Genomic DNA, 18,292 nt, shown 5'->3' on the forward strand with positions numbered 1-18,292 from the left:
ATGTAAGCTTCGAAAATAACACTGTACAACAAATTTGAACTTTGTGTCTGCCCTTTAGTTGAAAGTATGTGATTCTGTATAAACAAAAGGTGCTTGATTCATATCTGAAAACCAAATTGGTCCATCATGTACCGTTTTTTTAGGAGATCCGCTTTTCATATTTATACAAATTGGTCAGAGAGAAAATTAACAGCGACACTCATTACGGAAAACACATACACTAAAATGATTTTTTGGCCTTTTCCACTTGTAGGCATCTGGTGGAGTGTCCCTGATTGTAGACCAACAATATTCAGCTAGCATACTTCCATTCCATCGTCCACTGAAGCGCTTTTCAAACGTAGCAATGTCCTGGTGGAATCTTTCGCCATGCTCATCACTAACTGCACCCAGGTTTTGAGGGAAAAAATCTAGATGTGAGTCCAAAAAGTGTAGTTTTAAAGACATATTGCAGCCTATAACACGAAAGCATTTCACCATGTCACGAACAAGATCTTCATAGTTTTCAGCTTTCTCGTTTCCAAGGAAACTTGAACATACTGATTTAAATGCCTGCCAGGCTGCTTTTTCTCCTTCTGATAGTTTATTTTCAAAGTATTCGTCGTACATGACTGATTTAATTTGTGGGCCAATAAAAACCCCTACTTTTACCTTTACCTCACTTAAACTTTTGAATTTGTTTCTGAGATACAAGAAGGCTAACCCTTCTCTGTCCAGCGCTTTTACAAAAATGTTCATTAAACCAAGTTTAATGTGCAATGGTGGAAGAAAGACATATTGCGGATTCACAAGTGGTTCATGAGATATGTTTTTGGTGCCAGGAATGTAGTATTGTCGTGGAGGCCACTGTTTATGGATGTAGTGACTTTTTCTGTCACAACTATCCCATTCACATAGGAAGTAGCAGAATTCAGTGTATCCTTGTTGCATGCCTGTTAATATCCCAATAATTTTTAAGTCTCCACAAATGTGCCATTTGAATGTAGAGTAGTCAATTAATTTCAATATAGCACTCATTACCTCATATGTTTCCTTGGTATTTACAGCATTATGTGCTATAGGAACAGAGGGGAAAACATTGCCTATGTGGAGGAGTACTGCCTTTAGACTACGTTTGGAAGAGTCAATAAACAGGCGCCAGTCTCCTACAATGTGTTCATGTCCCAATGCCTGAAATAACCCATTCACATCACAGCAATAAATAATGCCTTCTTTCTCCGCAAAATAGTGACCAAAATAGCTTTGTCGTCTTCTAAATGATGTAATTTTTACATCTTTATCTAACAGATTCCAACCTTGTAGCCTAGAACCCAGTAATTCTGCATATGTTTGAGAGAGTTTTTAAGTCCCGTACAAGATCGTTAAGCTCTCCCTGTTTTATTTCATGATGTACACATGTCATAGATGGAGAGGGTTGAAAATCTGGATCTTGACCGCATCGGGCATCTGAAGTGTCTTCCTCTGAATCAAGAATATATTTATCTGGAGCTGTAGGTACAGGAAGGTCTTCAGAATGAGAAACTGGTCGTATAGCGGAGGGTATGTTTAGATACCGCATAGTGTGTTTGGATTTGGGCTTGAACCCTTTAACATCTGTTAAACAAAAGTAACAATCCGTTATATGGTCTTTTGGTTCGCGCCAAACCATAGGTACACCAAATTTCATTGCGCTAAGTTTTCCTTGTAACCACTTTCTCAGATTCCTGGAGCATGAATTGCAGCATATATGTGGAGCCCAAGACTTATCCTGATCTCCAACTCTGCATCCAAAGTACAATTCATATGCCTTTCTAACCAATGGCGACAAGCTACATTGTTGAGTCTTGAATGTAACTTCGCCACACACATAACAAAATAAGTCAGGCTTATTTTTACATTGACGGGACATAATGCATTGAATGTAGTTCACTGTGTACTTAGGCCTTAAAACATTAGTACTTCACACTTAACAGCACTCCACAAACAGCACTTTCAATGAGCAGTATCACGTGGTGAATGGAAACATTTGAAAGTAAACAAAAAATTACATTTAAAATGCTGGAATTATGGTATGATCAACCTGGCAGTGAATGATTGATGTAGATATATATTTCTAAATGTGTCTAAATCTATCCCTGCACTGAAAATGTTTGATAGAAGAAGCAGGATATTCGAAAAATAATTTAAATTAAGGAAACATAGCAATATCATCGAGGAAATACATAAAATACTAAATTGTGGATTTTTTTGGAAAATGGTTCGTCTTAGGCAACAACCGAGTACAGATTCGTTATTTCCAGCCATAAATATACAAGAAACACATGTTTTCATGTAAAGGGCATTTTTCATGTAGTACAGTGTAATTGAAATGAAATGTTAATTATGACCATTACTTTTAAAAGTAAGGACTAGGCGAAACAGACATTTATTCCAATTGTTACATGTCGAATAACCTACTTCTATTGTATTATCAGCGAAAAGAGATTATAAAGAATGGACACTGAGCGAATTTTCCTGTGTTTTGTTTCTCTTAGCGCCAGCGTTTAGTTCTACTTTCAAGCGCTAGAAGTTAGTGTAATCGAGCATAGACTAAGATAATAATTGAGAATAGAGTTGAGACACAGGATTCAAATATCACCTATCTTATTGCATAATCCAGTAATGCTTTGCTTCAAATAAATTCAAGTTAACAGCTTTTCCTTATTTCTCAGTGACGAACTAGTTGTAATAATATTTTTTTTATATTTCAGATATAATAAATTATATTATAAAATAATATAATACATTATAAAATTAGTATCAAATTCGTTTAATATTTGTATATAATATTATATAGGTATATGGTTTTACTTCTCACAAGAGTTTTGTTTTCCAGTTTTTTCCCTTGGACATGTCCTGGGAGTCTGCCCTTATGGCGAAACATTGCATATACATAGGCACCATGCAATTAGAACTAAATTGGCCGATGCCCTTAGAAAACTAAAATACACCGTCTATGAAGAAGTCCACGGAACCGCCGACAATGCCAGTAACAGACGAATTGACATAATCGCCATTAGCGAAACCCCACCATCAGGTTTGAAACGTACAAAGGACAGCCCGAAGACGTACATGAGGAGAAACGACCAATCTACGTTCCAACCATCCCGTATTATAAAGATAAGTACCAACTTCATGATATCAATGTTACGGGATTGATGTTTGGAGCAAGAGGAACGATACCCAACTTCTCTTCTCAATTCTGTAAGACCCTAGGACTGCACAAATCTTTTCTGAATGAACTGGCCCTCCTCATAATTAGAGAGTCAGTCAAACTTTTACGGAACCACGTATATGGACTCTAATTCAGTGTATGGAAAAAAATTGACGCACCATTATCATTTTTCTTTTTCCTTCTTAGTTTTCATTGATTCTTTACTTGAATTTTTTTTTCTTCTGTAAACTGCAATTGTTTGTTTGTGTATTTGTTTGCCTTTTTTCTTACTCTTTTAGCTCTCATCTTCTATTTGTTCTTGTATTGTTTTGTATGCTTTGTCTAATGGCAGCCACTAATTTGAGGAAGCACTGCTAAATAAATAAAAACAGTGCTATCAAATCATTACATATTTTAATTGTTGTTGGGGTCAACATCTCAACTCTCATTATAAAGGAACTCTAGAGTCTAGACATTACAGTTAATGACGGATTTATTATTTTATGGGTGCAATTTATTTTATTTGAGTACATAATGTACCTAAATGTATTAATTATATGTGTTATATTTCCGCTGTGTCGACTGCTAGCTGGTGTGATGTCAGTGCCAACTCTAGGGAGAAAGCAGAATCTCACGCTCTAGCTGGCTTGAAGGCCATTGAAATCAGTCCGGCTACATCAAAGATACCGACGCGAAGTGTCCAATCTTTATAATCCCTTTTCGCTGGTATTATTATTTGAAAAAGTCTCGACTTCTACAGAGGTTTCTAGTCTATATTTTCCATCAGTACGTCAGTTACCACATGACTGAAATAATGTAGTATGATATAAAAAACCTGAAATTTCAACTGTCTACTTTCATTAGTTCTAGAGAAAATGGGGACACATAAAAAGAAACATAATTTTAAAAAAATCAAATACACAGATGAACACGTAGTAAGAACTATGATTTCTTAACTGCATAGTTGCAACATTAAGATTCATCTTCTATTACAAAAACGCAGCCAACATAGTATAGAATGAAGTTACAGCTACAAAATTAATAAAAGAAGGGGAAGAAGATCTCTAAGCTAGTTCCATTTTTTCATTCTCTTTGTAATTGGCATTCATCGCTCAACGCGTAACAATACAGTCTTCAACAATGCATATGATAAATTGGACCGCCATTATGAGTTTTCATTTCAATTAAAGCAAGCAAATATGGCGTTTTATGGAGAGTATGTGTATTGAGGAGCTCGGTTCGATTCCCATGGGAGAACCAGGATGAACCTCTTTCCACTGAGGTAAGTTTTCTAAGTTATATTAAGATTCCTGCTTGAAAACTGCTATAGTAAGTAGGGGGGAAAAAAACATTTACGTTATTTAGCATCAATAGTGATTCTAGGCATAAATGTTTATATTGGGAGTTAATAATTAACCCTCGATTGAACAGGCACATTTAAAAACACTACCAAAATCGCCACGCAATTTTAAATTACTGAGAAGAATGATGTTTTATGGTTTTAAAACATTACATTGTTTTATAACCATCCTTCCTTTTCAATAAATACGAACAAAATAAATCGTATAATGTAGCGCTTGTGAAAGTGTGGACTTCGGTGAATCGTAAATTAGCCTATATATAAATAGTATTTCAAATTTGAAGAATAGACCTACTGCAAAATGTGTACGAAGTCACGAAAATACGAATCAATAAAAACATGAAACTTCATCATTAATAATAGTTATAATATAGGCCTAATCGTAAAATTACAAAATATATATTAACAATTATTATATCCGATTATTATTATTATTAATAAATAAATAAATAAATAAATTTAGCCTGCTAGATCCCATAAGGGCAAGGGCCTCCTGATTGACAGGGCTTGGCTCAGTAGACTTCACTCGTTAGGTGAGCCGATCCTAAGCAGTATTCTATGTACACAAACACTATATGCACTTGTAAGATTCGCACCACACTACACACTGAGGACGGTGGCTTCTAGATTTCTCCATAGCTGTCTGTCTCTTGTACTGCTCGTCCATTGTGATCCTGCCTTCTTCTTGAAGAAATCGGCCCATCTAGTCGTCTGGCATCCCACTCTTCTTCTGCCAACCCTGGGATCCCACAATGTCAGTCTGTGCGTCCATCTTCTGTGGTCCACCTTACCACGTGCCCTCCCCATTTCTGCGGTGTTTAGGACGTCTTTCATGCCGGTACGGTTGCGTAGCTCCTCGTTCCTGACTTTGTTCCTCAGAGAAAGTTGCAGGATTTTTCTTTCCATACTGCATTGGCAGGTTTGAAGCATACACCTCTGTTTTGATATATATTATTTTAATGTACCGAAGTACATATGATATTTCCATGCAGATATTCTGCATCATCATACGATGAAAGAGTAATGGAACGGAGAAAAATTCTCTCCGGCGCCGGGATTTGAACCCGGGTTTTCAGCTCTATGTGCTGATGCTTTATCCACTAAGCCACACCCGGCCAACTAGTCACTCATAACGAGTGCACCTCAGGACATGTGTGGACTTCGGTCCTACGTTCATAGACATCTATGACGTAGTGCAGAGGGCGGCCACTAGAGGGAACCCAAGAGTTGGAGCTTAATCTGAGACGATTCTATCCAGCGCCAGGGTTGTATCCGGTGTGGCTTAGTGGATAAAGCATCACCACGTAGAGCTGAAAACCCAGGTTCAAATCCTGGCACTGGAGAGAATTTTTCTCCGTTCCATTACTCTTTCATCCTCTGTTTTGATGTTAGGGACCAGGTTTGGCATCCATACAGTAGTACAGGTAATACACATTTTTCCAGGGTCTCAACCTTTAAGCTTCGCTTCTGGAATTTGTAAGTATGAACTTTAGAGACCAGAACTTCTTCCATGTCATGCTGATTAACATTAATACTATTAAAAATCTAAAAAAATAATATTAATCAGTTTCATATCTGGATTCTCTGCATATTTATCCATGAAAACAAATTACCGAAATAGGCTAAATGCAAAAGCAGAAATGAGGCTACAGCTTGCTGCCCTAAAACCAGATCATTCTAAAAAAATTGGTACCGGTATCCTTTAAAAAGTAACATATTAATCACATCGAACAGAATAATTAAATACTGGATTTTATATAATTACGTGTGTTATTTATTAAATACTATTAAACTGTATTAACATTTATTTTGTTTTGTTTTTCTTTTAACGATCTTATAAAAGTTCAAGGTAGGTATACTAATTATAGCAAATGTGCACTTTAAAATAAATAGAAAAAATGCAAGTTTCTGACAATGTACGGTATGTGAGTCATTAACATAGATTCAATTCAACATTTACACCCACTTCAATTAATAATAATAATAATAATAATAATAAGCTTAATAAGTATTATTATTATTATTATTATTATTATTATTATTATTATTATTATTATAACACTAATGAAACTTCGAAATCCTCTAATAACACACATGGAACTGTTAACTCATTTGCGTTGCGTGAATTCATGATCAAATGAAAGTGAGGAATATATTAATATTACAAAGGATAGCACTTTTTGACATATTTTAGGAGAGCAAACAAATTTATTTTCATGAATAGGCTACATACGAGTGTACCAGTCCAGTACTATAAAAAACATCTTGATGTTAGAGATACAGGGGAAGGTTTGACTAAGTTCCTTTCTTTATAAATGAATACTTCATGGAAATATTAATAATTTCATCACAAAAATGCAAATTTTGATTTAGTTCCTTTCTAAAACTTGCAATTCAAATATACAGACTGGCACATTATAATTACAGAGTAAGGGACATATATTTACCAAATAATCACATATTTGGAAAAACCGCAGTAATGAAGCCTATTCTTAAAATCATATTTGTTCCTCATAAAATACTACTTTTTACTAAATTTGAATATTATTATTATTATTATTATTATTATTATTATTATTATTATTATTATTATTATTATAACAACAATAGTAATAATATATAATTACAAATGGCTTTTAGAGAACCCAGAAGTTCATTGCCGCCCTCACGTAAACTCTCCATCTCACAGTTTTCAATTTTCCTAATTTAGCTGCACATAATTGATAACTTCTCTTCTATTTCACAATTTTCATGAAATTTTATGTAGAACTTTAAGGTAGCATATTTGATTTCAGTATGAACTCCGATTACGATTGTTTAGGGAGAACAACCTCTTTATAAGGGGTGAATTTAGGCAAAATTATTAACTTTTTTTCCTATCTAACATATTTTCATGACACTTTATGCAGACCTTAAATGAAGCTATGTGATCTGAGTACAAAATCTGATGATGTTTGTGTAAGGGAAACTACCCCTTCAAAGGAGGTTAATTTTGGCAAAATTATTAACTTCCTTCCTATCTAACATATTTTCATGAAACTTGATGTAGAACTTTAAGGTAGCTATGTGATCGAGTACAAACTCTGATAATGCAAATCAAGATTTTCAGGTATAACTCCCTGTAAAGTTGATTTGAATAATTTCGAGGGAAAAATTGTTCCGGAGCCGGGTATCGAACCCGGGACCTTTGGTTTAACGTACCAACGCTCTACCACTGAGCTACTCGGGAACTCTAACCGACACCGATCCAATTTTTCCCTCTATATCCACAGACCTCAAATTTTTCTCTCGAAATTATTCAAATCAACTTTACAGGGAGTTATACTTGAAAATCTTGATTTGCATAATACACGTCACTGTTCGTTAACAGAAAACCACAATTTAAGTCACACGGAGTTAGTGTGCACTCGAAGTTGGTTGCTTGACGGTTGTCAGCCCACTTTGAGGTCTGTGGATATAGAGGGAAAAATTGGATCGGTGTCGGTTAGAGTTCCCAAGTAGCTCAGTGGTAGAGCGTTGGTACGTTAAACCAAAGGTCCCGGGTTCGATACCCGGCTCCGGAACAATTTTTCCCTCGAAATTATTCAAACTCTGATAATGTTTGTGTAAGGGAAACTACCCCTTTATAGGGGGTTAATTTAGCCAAAATTAGTAATTTCCTTCCTATCAAACATATTTGCATGAAACTTTATGCAGAACTTAAATGTAGCTATATGATCTGAGTACAAACTCTGGTACTGTTCGTGTAAGGGAAACTACCCCTTTATAGGGGGTTAATTAAGACACAATTAATAACTTCCTATCTAACATATTTTCATGTAACTTTAAGTAGACCTTAAAGGTAGCTATGTGATCTGAGTACAAACTCTGCTAATGTTTGTGAAAAGGAAACTACCCCTTTATAGGGTGTGAATTTATTAAAAATTAGTAACTTCCTACCTATCTAACATATTTTCATGAAACTTGATGCAGAATTTAAAGGTAACTATGTAATCTGAGTACAAACTCTGATAATGTGTGAAAGGGAAACTACCCCTTTATAGGGGGTTAATTCTAGGCAAACTAATAACTTCCTTCCTATGTAACATATTTTCATGAAACTTGATGTAAGGTAACTATGTGATCTGAGTACTAACTCTGATAATGTTTGTGCAATGGAAACTACCGGTTTATAGGGGGTTAATCTATGTAAATTAGTAATTTCTTTGCTCTCTAACATATTTTCATGAAAGTTTATGTAGAACCTAAATGTAGCTATGTGATCTGAGTACAAACTCTGATTATGTTTGTGAAAGGGAAACTACCCCATTCTAGGGTGTTAATTTATTTAAAATTAGTAACTTCCTTCCTATTTAACATATTTTCAAGAAACTTTATGCAGAACTTAAAGGTAGCTATGTTATCTGAGGACAAACTCTGATAATGTTTGTGAAAGGGAAGCTACCCCATTCTAGGGTGTTAATTTATTCAAAATTAGTAACTTCCTTCCTATGTAACACATTTTCATGAAACTTAATGCAGAACTTAAAGGTAGCTATGTTATCTGAGTACAAAATCTGATAATGTGTGTAAAGGAAACTACCCCCTTATAGGGAATTAATTTAGCAAAAATTAGTAACTTTCTTCCAATCAAACATATCTTCATGAAACATTATGCAGAACTTAAAAGTAGCTATGTGAGCGGAGTGCAAACTCTGATATTTTTCGTGTAAGGGAACTACCTTTTTATAGAGGGTTAATTTAGGCACAATTAATAACTTCCTTCCTATCTAACATGTTTTCATGAAACCTTATGTGGAACTTAAAGGTAGTTATGTGATCTGAGTACAAACTCTGATAATGTTTGTGAAAGGGAAACTATCCCTTTATAGGGGGTTAATTCTAGGCAAAACTAATAACTTCCTTTCTATGTAACATATTTTCATGAAACTTGATGTAGAAATTTAAGGTAACTATGTGATGTGAGTACAAACTCTGATAATGTCGTAAAAAAGGAAACTACCCCTTTATAGGGTGTGAATTTATTCAAAATTAGTAACTTCCTTCCTATGTAATATATTTTCATGAAACTTTAAGCAGGCCTTAAAGGTAGCTATGTGATCCGAGTACTAATTCTGATGTTTGTGTAAGGGAAACTACCCCTTTATAGGGATGAATTTAGACAAAATTAATAACTTGCTTCCTATTTAACATAATTTTATGAAACTTGATGCAGAACTGAAAGGTAGCTATGTGATCTGAGTACAAATTCTGATAATGTTTGTGTAAGAGAAAATACCCCTTTAAAGGGAGTGAATTGAAACAAAATTTATAACGTCTTTTTCTTAGCTAATGTATTTTCATGAAACTTCATTGCAGAACTTGAAGGTACCATATGTAACTGTTTAATTTTAAATCTTTTTTATGTCTAATATTCTTGGCGTCATGTTCGATAAGAATCTTTGTTGGTCTTATCAGCTTTATGATCTTTATAATCCTTAGACAGTATAAGGGGGGCGAAGGCTAATTGGGATTTCCTGGTCTCTGACTGGGTCAAAAACCCTGATGGATCTGATATTTAACTCTTGCAGTGAATTTCGGTGAAGTCCGGAGGGCCTAATTAGTCAAATCCACTCTCCTCACCTCCACGCTGGGGCCCCCTGGGATCTTTTAAGATGCGAAAGAGAGAGTGGTGTGCGGAGAGCAATGGGAAGCTTCCGCATTTATCCATCCCAAAGAAGACTTAAAACAAAATTATGCCATGATGCGTCCATTCTTGGTAAAAAACTCCGGACGTAAACTATCCCCCCAATCGGATGTCCGGGTGGGGGATACTGAGGAAGGACGTATTATGGCGGAAGCCATCACCGAAGAAGAAAGAAGAGCTATAGAAACTCTAGATCTGCCAGGTAAGATGGAAAACTTGAAGGAAGCAAGGAGGAGAAGAAATGAGTGGATGTGATGGGAATATCAGAAGGGAGGTGGAACAATGGTGGAGAGTTGATGAGTGACGTGTAGGGTTCGAAGTTGATGAAATATCATATTTTTTCTGATATCACAGACAAAGCGAGATATCGTTTCAATTCAACACGAACCAATATAGTCTATGGCTACTTTTTTTTTTAAATTTATTCGCACTTTTTGTCTTTTATTGTTTACTGATCATTTTTAGGAAATGTTCTACTTTTTGTTGCATTATTTCCCTTTCCTTGTTTCGAACGGAATTTTTTACGGCGTAATCGTAGCCTACATTCCAGAACCTACTGCAGATTGTGTCATGCACTGACTTCAGTGTTTTTGTTGAAGATTTTTCACCAGCGGACCTTGGTCACTTCACGTATGTGGCCATGACGTCAGTTGAAGGAGAGAAGAGCTTTCCAATACACAGGAATGTATTTCAAGTCTGAGATCCTAGAAATCATTATGATGTCATATTTTTTATAATTTTAAAGCCATGTTATAAGTCATTTTCCTGTGACTTTTAGGTCATCAACTTCCGAGCCCTAATTGCAAATAATTGTAAAATATACACAATGCTTTAACTTGTAAGTCAAGTAAATAAACATTTATTATTTATACAGACATAGCCTCTGGCTACGTGTGGATTTTAAAATGTTCAATAACACATAGTAATGCGAACAAAATAAAAAGTTTGAGGAAAGGAAAGCAAACTTAAAAGTGTGTAATTTAGTTATATGTTGTTCAATGTAAAATTGAGTTTGCACTGCTTAACAGGTTCTGTGCCTACGAACAGCCTAATTAACATCAGGAAGGCTGTTGAGAGTGCAAACACCAAGTATTGGCACACCTTCATAAATAATGACTACGAAGACGACGTAGATATTCCTCATTTAGAAGAGTTGCCTTCTGTGCACAGTAAGTCAACTATATCCACCATAAACATTTACTTACGGCTAATAATAGCACGTTCAGGATAAAATTTTAATATTTTTATTTCAAAATTTGCAAGTTCTTGGTCACACACAAGTAAACGAGGTAATGACGACATTATGTAATTGTAAGGAATAATAAAGACAAAGAGGGGAAGGAACTGGCCAGCCTAACCCATTTCCTCCTGGCTTAGTTGCCTCATGAGTGGTACCTTATTGGTGTCACTTGTGAGTTCAGACCTGTTGACTAAACAACAACAGTACTGACAAATTATACAGAGTGTTTTTAAAAATAGACAGAACGTAATCAAAGTGTTAGGGAATGTTAGCTAAGAATTGTTAGAGGTTGAATTGCACCGTAACTTTGTCGGAAAATGTGTTATATGCAATCATACCTGTGCAATCACCAGTATCTTGTCCAGAAAATTGATACATGGTCCCAGCACAGGAATGTTCTAGGAAATAGTTTCAGGAGAGCGGCAAGAAACCTAAGAGACGAAAAGTTGAAACATTATTAGCAGGAACGAATAGACGCAAACTGACTTATGCCGGTCAGATTAGTTTACCATCGGAATAACGTTAAAATTATGTTTTAGAGAACATTTTCTATGACCGCTTTTTTATCTTTTATTTTATTTGAAGAAGACAATCCATCCCCCAAGTAATGGTTCGTTTTTTGTATTTTTTGAGCCAGGTCAAGCCTAGTAATAACTAATAGGATTTGGGCAATAATTATTCCACTTTCTGTTGAATGCACTGAAACATCGATCACATGACTCTGTAAAATAAACTCCGTTTTGGAGTAAAACAAGAAATGAAAGTCACTGCGCCCAGGCTCGAATCCGCTCTTCTCTGCATGACTCACACTTGTCTGGACCAGACGGAGGACTTCACTTCTGCGCGGCATGTCAGTTTCCTCACCAAGGTCTGAATATAGTCACTATATAGACGGCCAGTTCAAAAGGGAAACAACACAAAAATTAAAGTTATGAGAAACCAGAATTTTAAAGCTACATGTTGCTGTGAAAAATCCAGTTAACACATTCTAATGATTTGAAACTAGTAGTATAACTTTATGAAACATCATTAACAGAATTCTGGAGTAGTCCACACCTGTGCAGTAATGGTCAGCGCGTCTGGCCACGAAACCAGGTGGCCCGGGTTCGAATCCCGGTCAGGGAAATTTACCTGGTTGAGGTTTTTCCGGGGTTTTCCCTCAACCCAATACGAGCAAATGCTTGGTAACTTTCGGTGCTGGACCCCGGACTCATTTCACTGGCATTATCACCTTCATTTCATTCTGACGCTAAGTAACCTAGATGTTGATACAGCGTCGTAAAATAACCTAATAAAATAAATTCTGGAGTAATTTCAACGATTCTTTGGTTTCTCACAGCAACATATTGCTGTAAAATGTAGTTTTCTCAGTTGTTTCCTTCAGAACTGGGTCGTTCATATCAATTACACAACAAATCCATTTTCTTCGTATTTTCTCAAGTGCGTTTCAGAACGGTTTACGACAGCATTCGAAATAGAACGAATTTCAAAACTCCTGTAGCGATAATTTGTGTGTCTATGCTCTATGTCTCTGAGCATGCGCAGTTTCTTGTATCTGGAGCTTAGAATATTCTAAGGCCCATTACTTTTTCTGATAGTGTACATATCTACAGCTCCCTAAAAATGTTTTACTTATTGTTGATAGTTTGATGACGTACATGTTATCATTCTTATCTAATATGCACTCTTTATCTTGTTCATTAGCTAGCAATCAGTGTGATAACGACGATTTTCACTCAGCATTATTGTTGTTGTTTAGCCTACTGTCCAAAGACAAGTCTGAAACTCACAAGTGATACTAAGAAGGCACCACTTATGAGGTAACTATGCCAGGAGATAATGGGTTAGGGTGGCCAGTTCCTTTCCCCCTCCAGTGCATACAATGCCGACTAACTACATATTACACTAGTCAGACTTCAGATAAATATAAACAATAATTGTTCTTCCTCTGACACATATCGTCATCGTCAGGGGAGATGTACTGCCTGATAATATACGTGTGTGTACATGTCAACCAGAAATTCAATATTGCTTTTCAGCTGGACCCAGAACAGAAGAGGAGACAGATGAGATCCAGGTGATCTACAAATCCGCACATTTCACCGATTCGACTTCCTCTGAAGGTACAGTAATATTTCAAAGTAGGGAAGCAGTAACTAAATACAATGAATACAGGCTGTTTCAAGAGGAATAGTAAATATTTTGGAGAGCGGTAGTATGTACTATTTTGTGTAAAAGAGTTCATATAAACATGTGTCCAATTTTTAATGTATGTTGAAATACAGCTCTGTTACATATAAAATGCCTTAGAAATGATATGAAGCAAATGACTACCCACAAAGAAATAGTACATGTTGCTCTTGTAAAATCGTCTGAGGGTAGCAATGGTCATAAATAGAGAAATAGCCGTTTGTATTTCCTTTGGCCACGAAGATGGGCATGTTCGTACAGCGCCTGTACATTTTAGCCTCCAGGTAACTCATTTAATATCACATTCCCCGAAAGATGAATCAGCCCCGGTAGTCACATGCATTGGCCTCCAAAGTCTCCAGACCTTAATCATGTCGATTTTGTCTTTTGAAGCGAAGTGTACAAAACCCTAACAAACACAAGGATCAAATTATTGGTCGCTCACATTATGAATAGTACTGCTCTCAAAAGGAAGGACATGGTATAGTCTGTTTTTTTGTGACGGTTCCTTAAAAGATTTTTAATTTCAAAACTGCCGACTGTGAAATTCTCTCTTGGGGTATAGAGTTTCTCACAAATGTCTTTAACCTCCTCAAAACAGAGAGGAAGTAGCGGCAGGAATAATTAGTGTAAGTTCACAAACTTTGACAACTGCAAAGTTGGCCGTCTCTAGTTTACTTTCCTTTTTGAACTTGCTGTGCTGTAAAAACAGTAAAACGTGACTTATGAGGTTTTTCTCGCTGTAGTATTCATATGTTATGTTATCACATGACATTATGCATGATACGATATGGCAGGATATAATATATTATATACGATATGATATGAAGAGGAGAGGGGAAAACGCGTTAAGTTCAAAATAATAATCCGAATCTCCCATTGGTTTTTCCAAATTGGCTCTACTTTTATAAGATACAGGGTGTTCATCAAATAAACCTTGTATTCTGACATTACCTACCTGTTTCCATTGACTTATGTGGGAGAATCTTTCATTTTTTTTTTAAATTTCGGTTTTATTGTCATGTAACATTATATTGTGTCAAATTAAATATTAAGTTCCCATTTTCTATGCTTTGTTGCAATGAAATATGAAATATGAGTTCTTTACGAAGAGGTTGCCTCACCTGCTCTGATGAGCTCTGTTATATATGTGGTGAATAAACTAAGCTGAAAAATAGTAAGAACATCATTGACTTCGTGAAGCAAATATGTTTGGCATATTTTGGTATTCATCTTGGGGACCAACATAAGTCTAAGACTCCCCATAAGGTTTGTAAAACCAGTGTGGAGATTCTATGAAAGTGGACAAAAGGAAAAAAGAAAAGTTTAAGCTTTGGAGTGCCAATAGTATGGAGAGAACCATGAAACCACCACGACGACTGTTATTTTTGTGTTGTGAGTGTAAAAGACTTCAATAAATACAAGAAACGAAAGTGGAAATATCCTGATTCGAACCAGAAGACTGGTGACTGTTTATCGACAAATTCGTGAAAGCTTGAAATGCGTGCTGTTACACAATGTGAAACGCTATGCATCTATTCAACTTGCCCACCCACAGAACTTCATGAAGAATACAGCAACATGAATATGGTTCTGCAGAAACTTCGTTGTCATCAGCACGGGTGGCTTATTTGTATTGATTTGAAGATGATCAACATCTTGCTTGGGCAGCAAAGTGGCTACAAAAAACACCCATGTTTCATCTGCATGTGAGATAGTAGAGCTAAGCAAGATCATTGGGAAAAGGTGACATGGTCTTCAAGAAAACATGTGCCAGTTGGTGCAGCGAACATCATACATGAGTCTTTGGTTGATAGGGACAAAATCATTCTCCCTCCGCTCCATAAAAAGCTAGACCTCATGAAGCAATTTGTTAAGGCCTTGGACAGAAATTCTAATTGGTTCAAGTGCATTTGCAGATCCTTCCCTGGACTCAGTTGTGAAAATCTTAAAGCAGGAATCTTCGATGGTCCTCAAATTCGCAAGCTATCAATGATTCAGATTTGAGTAAAATCATGATTGACATTGAAGCATCTGGCTGGGGTAGTCTTGTCTCTGTTGTAAGGAACTTCTTGGGCAACCTCAAACCAGAGAACTACGAACAATTGGTCCACAACATGCTCACAAACTGTCATAATTTGGAGGTTAATATGAGCATAAAAGTACACTTCCTCCATAGCCACTTAAATACATTTATTGTCAATCTTAGTGATTTCAGTGAGGAACAAGGGCAGAGGTTCCATCAAGACATCCAAATCATGGTGGAAAATTATCAAGAAAGATGAGACAGTCACATGATGGCAGACGACTGCTGGAATCTCCACTCTGATCACTCATATAGGAGACAATCATACAAACTGAGTTTTTTCAAGCAATAATTATTGTGAAGACTATGATGCTTTCTGTTATGAACTGAATCCAATGTCACTATGTATTTCATATTTTTTTTTATGATGATTGGGTGTTGTTTTCATACTGTTTGTGAGTAGATTATACTTTTCATGTTTTTTTTTTCTTAATGTTTTTCGGTAGGACTTACAATATCTAAAAAACTAGAGCCAATCTAGCAAAACCGTTACCATATTCTGAATCAGCATCCTAAAGTCAACCTAAAATCACTCAGATCTGACTGGCACCAAAATGGTTGTTGACCAGTTTAATAATAATATCAATAATAATAATAATCCGTTGTGCCACAGACCTTGAAGGGTCCAGGCCACCAGCGGGCTGCTGGCCTCACGTTCACATGCCGAAGCAGAAGTGGACGATCATCCAATCAGAATGAAGGTATCATGTGGTTAACACGCTGATCCCCCAACCATTATAGGTCGCTTTCGCAACTGGATTTCACTACCTTTCGTAGCCCCCAAGTGCATTATGATTCTAGATGGGCACCGATGCCATACACTGGTCGAAATTTCATGAGAAAATTTCTTTCCCCATGAGGACTCGAACCAGCGCGCATTCCATAACGCAACTTCTAGGCAGGATGCCTTAGACCACAACGCCACGGCGAAGGACTCATTTTCTGTTTTAGTTGTCCTGTAATAGCTCAAGTACTGTAGATTTGTGTAGTTTAACTATAAAGAATAACAATCTCAATATTTTTCCAAACAGTGTTGTATCCATTCCGGTAATAGATTCATCTACTGAAAACTAGCAGATCTACTTCAAAGTTTCTCAAATTGTTATATATTTGGTTCTGACCTATCCCGTGGTTAGAAAGTTCCCTCATCCCTACATGATCAGAAAATTGTAGACCAGGTATTTTTGAACGCCTGTGTACACACAGACACACTACATTTAGAAGCCATCTGTAATAAAAGAATAAGGATAAATTAATTTCATTTCTTAAATAAAATTCGAAATTACTTTTATTTCATTTCATTGAATTTATTTTTCTTTAAGGCTATACGTGCTTTAGAAGCAGCTTTACTGTGTGATTCAAGTTTCAATTCACGTACATAGTGTCTACTACTCATTTATCATGTTCATTGCATTCGCTAACAGTCATTTTCTTCTTCTTCTTCTTCTTCTTCTTCTTCTTCTTCTTCTGCCCCGTTTTGCCGTTAGGTGTTGGGTTCGCCTCGTTCCATCCAGACTCTCCAGGATTCCCGGTATCTGCTCATTTTCTTCATTTCTGCCAATGTCTTGCCTCTCTTTCTTCCTATTCTTACTACTGTATCTTCCCAGTTTATCCTTGGCCGTCCCCTACCTCTTCTTCCCTCCACTCTCATTTCCATTACTTGCTTCAGTCATCCTGTTTGCATGTCCAAACCATTTTAGTTGTTTTTCTTCTATTTAATTTATTAACGGTTTGTCTTGTTTTGCCTCATCTCTTATTTGTTCGTTCCTAATCCTATCTTTCTTGGCCTTTCCCATCATTCTTCTTAAATACTTCATTTCGACTGCTGTTATTCTAGTTCGATGTTTATCCTGTAAAGGTAAGCTTTCTGCTCCATATTGTAATATTGGAGCTATTATTGATTGAAATACTTGCAGTTTTGTCTTGTTGTTGATCTCCTTCTTTCCCACAATTGAATCAGACGGAGCTAAAAGGAATTAAGTCACTTTTGATAACTTTTCAAGAGAAGCAAAAAATATTCCACTAATAACACAAATATTATATTTTTATGTTATAGAAGACAAAAGAATATTTAAAAGTCTTAGTTCCTTCTTCCACCGTTCGATGCACATGAGATTAGTTGTTCAAATTGTTGCATAACCCAAAACTTCATATTTTGACTTAATATGCGTTTACTGCTTTCCTAGTTCGGTTTAGTATTTCTTGATCTATTTTTCCATCGCTGTTATTATTGTTCCCAGGTATTGGTATTTCTCTACTTTCTGCAAATCTTGATGGTTATATCTGATGTTCAGTTGGTCATTCTGACTATCTTCTTTCGATATCTTCATCACTTTACTCTTACCCATATTTATCTTCATCCCCTTTCTCTCCAATTCTTCATCCTAGTGCGTGCTGTAATCTATCCCTGGTGTCGGCTATGTCATCCGCTTATAATAGCGCTTGTATGTATACCGGTCTCAAATTCCAGTTTCCTATTTGTTTTCTTCTTTTACAGATCTTATGTATTTCGTCCATGAATATCAAGAAGAGTTGTAGACTTAGACTATCTCCTTGCT

This window comes from Periplaneta americana, chromosome 15 (genome assembly GCF_040183065.1).
Source record: "Periplaneta americana isolate PAMFEO1 chromosome 15, P.americana_PAMFEO1_priV1, whole genome shotgun sequence".
Taxonomy (NCBI): Eukaryota; Metazoa; Arthropoda; class Insecta; order Blattodea; family Blattidae; genus Periplaneta; species Periplaneta americana.